The sequence below is a fragment of the Sphaeramia orbicularis genome, chromosome 6 (assembly GCF_902148855.1).
Source record: "Sphaeramia orbicularis chromosome 6, fSphaOr1.1, whole genome shotgun sequence".
In the NCBI taxonomy this organism is placed as follows: domain Eukaryota; kingdom Metazoa; phylum Chordata; class Actinopteri; order Kurtiformes; family Apogonidae; genus Sphaeramia; species Sphaeramia orbicularis.
Window position 1 is genome coordinate 16,981,551 of NC_043962.1, and position 10,012 is coordinate 16,991,562.

Below are 10,012 nucleotides of genomic sequence, written 5' to 3' on the forward strand. Positions count from 1 at the left end.
TTAATGGAAACATGAGAATTTGGCGAAATTGACATGAGAAGTCATTCCATAAACATGGTGACGAACATAAATATCACATCGATCATCCGTTTTTTTTTTTTGTTTTTTTTTATTCATGTGAGTCCAGTTGCGGAAAAAACTCTTTCTATTTCAGTTTTGTGTGATATACCAATTTAGCTACACCCAAAAAAAAAACACACCTCTTGCCAGTGCAAAAACTTTTCACTGAAAAATTTGAGGTTAGGCGAAATTGTCGTTTTTCCATTAGGCAAAATTTTATTCCCGATATTTACTAAATGTTGAAAAAAACAGAAGTGTGCACTGTCGATTTTGCCATTAAATCACAAATGCAATGATTTGTTTATTTATTATCGTAAGATGACACGAAAAGTCATTCCATAAAAATGGCAACAAACGTAAATAATGTGTTGATTTACAAATATATTCATTATTATTATATATTATCCCTCTATCTCGTACTAAGTTAAAAAATGATTGGGTTTCCTGGAGAGTCCCCACATACCGCGACATATTTCTTCTTCGCTTTTTGTAACGTATGTCAACATCTGTTTTTTTTTTTATTCACCTGACTCTAGTTGCGAAAAAAGGTCTTTCCATTGCAGTTTTGTGTGATATACCATTTGCGCTAAGTAAAAAAATGATTCAGTTTCCTGGTGTGTCCACACATGCGACACCACACTTCTTTTAAAACTCTTCTTCTTTGTTTATTGTAACATCCACCAACATCTGTTTTTTTTTTTTTTGTTTTTGTGCGTGTGACGAGTTGCGCAAAAAGGTCTTTCCATTGCAGTTTTGCGTGATATACCAGTTGCGCTACGCCTGAAATACCACCTCTTGACAGCGCCAAAACTTTTAATGGAAACATGAGAATTTGGCGAAATTGACATGAGAAGTCATTCCATAAACATGGTGACGAACATAAATATCACATCGCTCATCCGTTTTTTTTTTTTGTTTTTTTTTATTCATGTGAGTCTAGTTGCGGAAAAAACTCTTTCTATTTCAGTTTTGTGTGATATACCAATTTAGCTACACCAAAAAAAACCACCTCTTGCCAGTGCAAAAACGTTTCACTGAAAAATTTGAGGTTTGGCGAAATTGTCGTTTTTCCATTAGGCAAAATTTTATTAGTGATATTTACTACATGTTGAGAAAAACAGAAGTGTGCAATGCCAATTTTCCCATTAAATCACAAATGCAATGATTTGTTTATTTATTATCAGAAGATGACACGAAAAGTCATTCCATAAAAATGGCAACAAACGTAAATAATGTGTTGATTTACAAATATATTCATTATTATTATATATCACCCCTCTATCTTGTACTAAATTTAAAAAATGATTGGGTTTCCTGGTGTGTCCACACATACCGCGACATATTTCTTCTTCGCTTTTTGTAACGTATGTCAACATCTGTTTTTTTTTTTATTCACCTGACTCTAGTTGCGAAAAAAGGTCTTTCCATTGCAGTTTTGCGTGATATACCATTTGCGCTAAGTAAAAAAATGATTCAGTTTCCTGGTGTGTCCACACATGCGACACCACACTTCTTTTAAAACTCTTCTTCTTTGTTTATTGTAACATCCACCAACATCTGTTTTTTTTTTTTTTTTGTTTTTGTGCGTGTGACGAGTTGCGCAAAAAGGTCTTTCCATTGCAGTTTTGCGTGATATACCAGTTGCGCTACGCCCGAAATACCACCTCTTGACAGCGCCAAAACTTTTAATGGAAACATGAGAATTTGGCGAAATTGACATGAGAAGTCATTCCATAAACATGGTGACAAACATAAATATCACATTGATCATCCGTTTTTGTTTTTTTTTTTTTTTTTATTCATGTGAGTCTAGTTGCGGAAAAAACTCCTGTTGCCAGTGCAAAAACATTTCACTGAAAAATTTGAGGTTAGGCGAAATTGTCGTTTTTCCATTAGGCAAAATTTTATTAGCGATATTTACTACATGTTGAGAAAAACAGATGTGTGCAATGCCAATTTTCCCATTAAATCACAAATGCAATGATTTGTTTTCTTTATTATCAGAAGATGACACGAAAAGTCATTCCATAAAAATGGCAACAAACGTAAGTAATGCATTGATTTACAAATATATTCATTATTATTATATATCACCCCTCTATCTCGTACTAAGTTAAAAAATGATTGGGTTTCCTGGTGTGTCCACACATACCGCGACATATTTCTTCTTCGCTTTTTGTAACGTATGTCAACATCTGTTTTTTTTTTTATTCACCTGACTCTAGTTGCGAAAAAAGGTCTTTCCATTGCAGTTTTGCGTGATATACCATTTGCACTAAGTAAAAAAATGATTCAGTTTCCTGGTGTGTCCACACATACAACACCACACTTCTTTTAAAACTCTTCTTCTTTGTTTATTGTAACATCCACCAACATCTGTTTTTTTTTTTTTTTTTTGTTGTTTTTTATGCATGTGACTAGTTGCGCAAAAAGGTCTTTCCATTGCAGTTTTGCGTGATATACCATTTGTGCTACGCCCGAAATACCACCTCTTGACAGCGCCAAAACTTTTAATGGAAACATGAGAATTTGGCGAAATTGACATGAGAAGTCATTCCATAAACATGGTGACGAACATAAATATCACATTGATCATCCGTTTTTTTTTTGTTTTTTTTTTATTCATGTGAGTCCAGTTGCGGAAAAAACTCTTTCTATTTCAGTTTTGTGTGATATACCAATTTAGCTACACCCAAAAAAAAACACACACCTCTTGCCAGTGCAAAAACGTTTCACTGAAAAATTTGAGGTTAGGCGAAATTGTCGTTTTTCCATTAGGCAAAATTTTATTCCCGATATTTACTAAATGTTGAAAAAAACAGAAGTGTGCACTGTCGATTTTTCCATTAAATCACAAATGCAATGATTTGTTTATTTATTATCGTAAGATGACACGAAAAGTCATTCCATAAAAATGGCAACAAACGTAAATAATGTGTTGATTTACAAATATATTCATTATTATTATATATTATCCCTCTATCTCGTACTAAGTCAAAAAATGATTGGGTTTCCTGGTGTGTCCACACATACCGCGACATATTTCTTCTTCGCTTTTTGTAACGTATGTCAACATCTGTTTTTTTTTTATTCACCTGACTCTAGTTGCGAAAAAAGGTCTTTCCATTGCAGTTTTGCGTGATATACCATTTGCACTAAGTAAAAAAATGATTCAGTTTCCTGGTGTGTCCACACATGCGACACCACACTTCTTTTAAAACTCTTCTTCTTTGTTTATTGTAACATCCACCAACATCTGTTTTTTTTTTTTTTTGTTTTTGTGCGTGTGATGAGTTGCGCAAAAAGGTCTTTCCATTGCAGTTTTGCGTGATATACCAGTTGCGCTACGCCCGAAAAACCACCTCTTGCCAGCGCAAAAACTTTTAATCAAAAAATGACAGTTGTCGTTTTTTCATTTGGTAAATTTTTTATATATTTGCGCAATTTGAGGGTCAGTGGAAAAGCAACGACTGATGTGCATGTACATGATCTTTAGCTGAGTTTATAAAACAGAAATAAATAACATCTGTTGCTATAATCAGATCCATACCCGTATGCTTACATGTATATATCAGGACGTGTAACAATCATTTCCTACGTCAGCTCATATATTCAATTCAGATGATGTTAATGGATTTGTAATTTATTTACATTACGCCTCATCAGCCCCAGAGAAGAAAAAAAGAGTCAAACTGAGAGGTTTCATGTGTAAACACACCCTTTTGTGTGTGCGTACATGCACACATGCACACATGTATGAGTGCAGAATTATAAGCATATGTCTTTCCATGTGTGTTTGAGGCCTGTGTGTTTAAACAGGCAACTTCACTCAAAGCCTAATGGAGGGACACTGTACAGCAGGGGTGTCAAACATGCGGCCCGGGGGCCAAATCCGGCCCACCAAAGGGATCAATCCGGCCCGTGGGATGAATTTGTGAAATCCAAAAATAACATTGAAAATATTAACACTCAAGGATGTTAAAATAATTATAGGTCAGGTAATTCTAAAGTGGATCAGACCAGTAAAACACTATCATAATAAACTATAAATAACAAAAACTGCAAATTTGTCTCTTTGTTTTAGTGTAAAAAATGTAAAATTACACAAAAATGTTTACATTTACAGACTAGTCTTTTCCAAAAAAAATGTGAATATCTGAAATGTCTTAAGAGAAGTATGTGGAATTTTAATAATATCCTCCCTGTTATTTAATGTTTGGTGTATTTGTAGATCCACTGCGATCTGTAAGTTGTGATTCATGTGTATAAATGATAAACTAAGGCGTAATATTGTTAACATTGTACTTATTTTACTAAAGAATTTTCAGGTTGTTCATATTTGTTCATGTTTAGTTCAAGTACAGTTTGTAGATGTAAACATTTTAATTACAGAATTTTAAGTGTATTTTTGCGTGTATTGTGGGATATTTAAGCATATTTAAGTGTATTTTTGCGTGTATTGTAGCATATTTAAGTGTATTTTTGTGTGTATTGTGGGATATTTATGCATATTTAAGTGTATTTTTGCGTGTATTGTAGCATATTTAAGTGTATTTTTGTGTGTATTGTGGGATATTTATGCATATTTAAGTGTATTTTTGCGTGTATTGTAGGATTTTTGAGCATAATTAAGTGTATTTTGGCATGTATTGTAGGATATTTAAGCAAATTTAAGTGCATTTTTGCGTGTATTGTAGGATATTTAAGCATATTTAAGTGTATTTTTGCGTGTATTGTAGAATATTTAAGCATATTTAAGTGTATTTTTGAATGTATTGTAGGATATTTAAGCATATTTAAGGGTATTTTTGTGTGTATTGTAGGATATTTAAGCATATTTAAGTATATTTTTGCGTGTATTGTAGGATATTTAAGCATATTTAAGTATATTTTTGCATGTATTGTAGGATATTTAAGCATATTTATTATTATTATAATTTTTTTTTTCCTGTGTATTGTTTATTTCCAGGGAGGTATTCACTTCTTGTGAAATGAATTTACGAGAATACATCCTCCTTTTAACGCGGACCTCTGAGGTCTGTGTTAAAATCAGCTCTTTAACGAGGAATTGGGCGAGCGCTCACTTTTAACCAACTAGCCCAGAAACGGGATAGCGCATTTTGCGTTGTGTTGGGGTAAACAAACTAACGAACGAACGCATTTTGCGTTGCACTAGTTGTTAACAAACAAAGAGCGAGCCCAGAAACAGGATAGCTCAAAATGCGTTAAATAGACGCATTTTGCGTTGTGCTGGGCTTAACGATTTAACGAACTAGTGCAGAAACGAGCCCCAGGTTTGTTACACATTGAAGTCATTCAGTAGATTGTAGTATTTCACCACCCAGCACCTAAGAGCATGCAGAATGAAATGCTCAGAAAAGTTCAGGTTTTTTTTTCTTTCCTCACTTTCATCACTGATGAAAACAATATAAATGCTGGAATAAATATTAAATATTGCATACAAACTTCAGACTTAAAGTTCATATATCTATTAAGAGTCATATTTATGAATGTTTTTTTGAACATTTCCACTCCTCTGTGCAGCTGTTCCACTGTAAAACACTGGAGGCCAACGTCTGACAGAACCTGAACATATATACTGTAGGAGAACCCTATTTATGTTTTAGACGCCTGGTAAAACTGCAGTTGTGACCTTTGGACCACAAGTTAAAGTCATCCACACAGCCTGTCATGGCCGGAGCCTCCTCAGGAGACCGCTGAAACGCTGAACTGGGTTGTTTTTCTTTGTTTTTTTCTCTCCTTTCACTTCAGAAAAAAAAAAAAGTCTTTATAGAGGTTCTAGCAGCGTTTCTTTCTCAAACAGACCTGAACATCACCTCTTATTAGTTCCTTAAGGACCTTTCTTTTGCAGCACTTTTAATATTTGTCAGGCGATATGTCAGTGAAACTAGCTGTGATAGACTTGTGAGTTTCAGCTGCTTTATTCCTGCACCCAGACCTGCTGTGATCTCACTGTAGTCTGACCTGCTTCATTAACCTGATGTTAAGCAGAAGGCACAACACTGTTTAACCCAGAAAGACCCACTGCTGATTTGGTGGCAGCTCCCAAAGGAATTTTTTTTCCTCTATTTTTAACCTTTCTTAGGTACGGAAGAGGATTAGGGCCACTGGGGAAAAAAAAATAAGTAAAAAGATTAAGGCCCAATATATTTTTAAAATTATTATTATGAGAAAAAAGTCAGAATTCTGACAAAAAAGTCAGAATTCCACAAACAAACAAAATCTGAATTCTGAGATTTAAGTCAGAATTCTGAGATTAAAGTCTGAGTTCTGAGGAAAAAAAAGTCAGAATTCTACAAACAAAACAAAAAAAAAAATCTGAATTCCAAGATTAAAGTCTGAATTTTGAGATTAAAGTCAGAATTCGGAGATTAATGTCTGAATTCCAAGATTAAACTCAGAATTCTGCAAACAAACAAAAAATATCTGAATTCCAAGAATAAAGTCAGAATTCTGAGGAAAAAGTCAGAATTCCGAGATTAAAGTCAGAATTCTGAGAGAAAAATCAGAATTATGAGATTAAAGTCATAATTCTGAGATTAAAGTCAGAATTCTGATATTAAAGTAAGAATTCCAACATTAAAATCAGAATTCTGATATTAAAGTCAGAATTCGGATATTAAAGTCAGAATTCCAACATTAAAATCAGAATTCTGATATTAAAGTCTGAATTCTGAGAAAAAAGTCAAAATTTTGAGATTAAAGTCAGAATTCCGAGGTTAAAGTCAGGATTCTGAGAAAAAATTCAGAATTCTGAGATCAAAGTCAGAATTCCGAGATTAAAGTCTGAATTCTGAGATTAAAGTCAGAATTCCGAGATTAAAGTGAGAATTCTGAGAGAAAAGTCAGAATTCTGAGATTAAAGTCAGAATTCCAAGATTAAAGCCTGAATTCTGAGATGAAAGTCAGAATTCCAAGATTAAAGTCATAATTCTGACATTAAAGCCTGAATTCTGAGATGAAAGTCAGAATTCTCTGACCCAGGAAGAATAGCTGTAGCTTTGATCCAGCTAATGGGGGTCCTAAAGAAAGAAAGAACGGAAGGAGGGGAGAAGAAAGGAGGAGGGGAAAAAGAAGGAAAAAAGGAGAGAGACAGTGATAAATTGTTTGATCAGTGGATTAAATACAGGAAAATACTTAATTTTCACTGAAAAAACGCAGAATACTGAGGATAATATTGTAATAAATGGTGATGAATCACCTCAGAAAGGTTCAATAGACAGAAAAATGTATTGGAGAACTGGCACAAGAGCAGCTCTGGGTCTTTATGCATGTGTTAACGTCATTCTTTCGTTAGTCGCTGTTTCTTTTTTAAATAATAAAGTGCTTGAATAGATGTATTTTCTGTTCCGTGTTCTTAATGAACTCTATAATCAGGCTTGGTTGACGCTGGTTCATCTCACAGAGAAGCTGTGTGGCTGTGTTAGGGCGAAGGTTGCTGGGATTTATGAAAACACTTGGGTCTCGGAGCAGCCATTTTTGTCTCAAAGGTTCATTTATTGCCGAGCTGATACGAGGCAGGCCGCTTGAAATGGAAGGGAATTAACCTCGCCCTTCCTGGCACAGTCATATTACCTGACCAGTACCATTTTTTAATTTCAGTTCCAAACCGCAATAGAAGGTGATGGGATTTCTGGAAACGTGCACTGTTTCAAGGTTGCTTTCCTGCGGCCCACCATCAGTATTCATGTCAGGAAATTAGAAAAATTTGAGTGCCTCGCAGCATTAGGACTGAGAGGGAACAGATTTCTCCCAAAAGTTAGTCCTAAAAAAAAGGAATCTGGCTAAGACTAGTCTTATACAAAAAAAATGTGAATATCTGAACTGTCTTAAGAGAAGTATGTGGAATTTTAATAATATTCTCCCTGTTATTTAATGTTTGGTGTATTTGTAGATCCACTGTGATCTCTAAGTTGTGATTCACATGTATAAATGATAAACTAAGGCGTAATATTGTTAACATTGCACTTATTTTACTAAAGAATTTTCAGGTTGTTCATATTTGTTCATGTTTAGTTCAAGTACAATTCGTAGATGTAAACATTTTAATTACAGAATTTTAAGTGTATTTTTGCGTGTATTGTGGATATTTAAGCATATTTAAGTGTATTTTGGCGTGTATTGTGGGATATTTAAGCATACTTAAGTGTATTTTTGCGTGTATTGTAGCATATCTAAGTGTATTTTTGTGTGTATTGTAGGATATTTGAGCATATTTAAATGTATTTTTGCGTGTATTGTAGGATATTTGAGCATATTTAAATGTATTTTTGCGTGTATTGTAAAATATTTAAGCATATTTAAGTGTATTTTTGCATGTATTGTTGGATATTTAAGCATATTTAAGTGTATTTTTGCATGTATTGTAGGATTTTTGAGCATAATTAAGTGTATTTTTGCGTGTATTGTAGGATATTTAAACATAATTAAGTGTAGTTTTGTGTGTATTGTAGGATATTTAAGCATATTTAAGTGTAGTTTTGCGTGTATTGTAGGATATTTAAGCATATTTAAGTATATTTTTGCATGTATTGTAGGATATTTAAGCATATTTAAGTGTATTTTTGCGTGTATTGTAGAATATTTAAACATATTTAAGTGTATTTTTGCGAGTATTGTAGAATATTTAAACATATTTAAGTGTATTTTTGCATGTATTGTAGAATATTTAAGCATATTTAAGTGTATTTTTGCATGTATTGTAGGATTTTTGAGCATATTTAAGTGCATTTTTGCGTGTATTGTAGGATATTTAAGCATTTTTTAAATTTTATTTATTTATTTTTTCCTATGTATTGTTTATTTCCAGGGAGGTATTCACTTCTTGTGAAATGAATCTACAAGAATACATCCTCCTTTTAACGTGGACCTCTGAGGTCTGCGTTAAAATCAGCTCTTTAACGAGGACCTGGGCGAGCGCTCACTTTTAACCAACTAGCCCAGAAACGGGATAGCACATTTTGCGTTGTGTTGGGGTTAACGTCCTAAAAAAGAAGGAATCTGGCTAAAATTTGCTTAGAGGTCTTATTTATGTCTTTGTGCATAAGAAAAAATTGTATAATATAAGTGAAAAACATTTCGCTGAACATTCCAGCTCGTCTAACTCGGCCTCTATCTGTCTAAAATGCAACTACTTCGAATATATCCTATCGTCTAAATTCATCTTCATTACTACTTCATTCCTTTCCGGGGAGAGGCTGCATGACCCTGGATTACAGGTCAGAAAATTCCTCCTTTTTTTCCAGCGTAAAAAATCAGGGAAGCTTTATTTTCCCATCTGTGGCAATCAGACTTGACAAGTTGTAGATATGTAATGGTTTTGGAAAGACATCCTGATTTATCCAGCTAGAGCAGCGGTGTCAAACTCATGTTAGTTCAGGGGCCACATGAAGCCAAATTTGATCAACAGTGGGCCGGACCAGTAAAATAATAACATAATAATTATATATAAATAGGGCTGGTTAAGTTAACGCATTATTACGCCCCCCCCCCCCCCCCCCCAAATATAACTATATACAACTAATATAACTGTGATTAATCGTGATTAATCGAAGAAATCCATGCGATTAATTGCGATGTCACGTCTGTCCACCAGCAAAAGTTTTCACATACACGTGCTATTCCAAATCCAATATTTCTGAAAATAGAGTTTCCACTGTCGAATAATATCAGTAGTCTGTGCACAAATGTATTAGCATTATTTCAACACAGTTCTATGCATTTCTTACGACTTTTTTTTTTTGACAAAAATGGCCACCCTAAGGAAATTTTAGCAGATTTTTTTAATTTTTTTTATTTTAATGAACCTATTTTCCGTGGCGCTAAAAAAAAGTCCACTCAGCTGAACACCACTTCATTTAATTTTTTAAGCAAAGAAACATGTATTTACTGACATACTGTGTAAAAACTATGAAATAAAAGCATTTTTAAC

The 10,012-nt window shown here is 33.7% G+C and overlaps 3 long non-coding RNA genes across 3 annotated transcripts; all 3 read left to right on the top strand.

Moving 5' to 3' along the window:
• Positions 1–394: 394 nt before the first annotated feature.
• LOC115420641 (uncharacterized) lies at positions 395–865 on the top strand. The gene is made up of 2 exons (XR_003935577.1): positions 395–608; positions 797–865. It is a non-coding gene; the product is annotated as an uncharacterized LOC115420641 (long non-coding RNA).
• A 563-nt stretch (positions 866–1,428) lies between these two features.
• Positions 1,429–1,737, top strand: LOC115420802 (uncharacterized). Its single transcript, XR_003935600.1, has 2 exons — positions 1,429–1,478; positions 1,669–1,737. It is a non-coding gene; the product is annotated as an uncharacterized LOC115420802 (long non-coding RNA).
• A 532-nt stretch (positions 1,738–2,269) lies between these two features.
• Positions 2,270–3,460, top strand: LOC115420850 (uncharacterized). The gene is made up of 3 exons (XR_003935607.1): positions 2,270–2,297; positions 2,494–2,528; positions 3,400–3,460. It is a non-coding gene; the product is annotated as an uncharacterized LOC115420850 (long non-coding RNA).
• Positions 3,461–10,012: the final 6,552 nt, after the last annotated feature.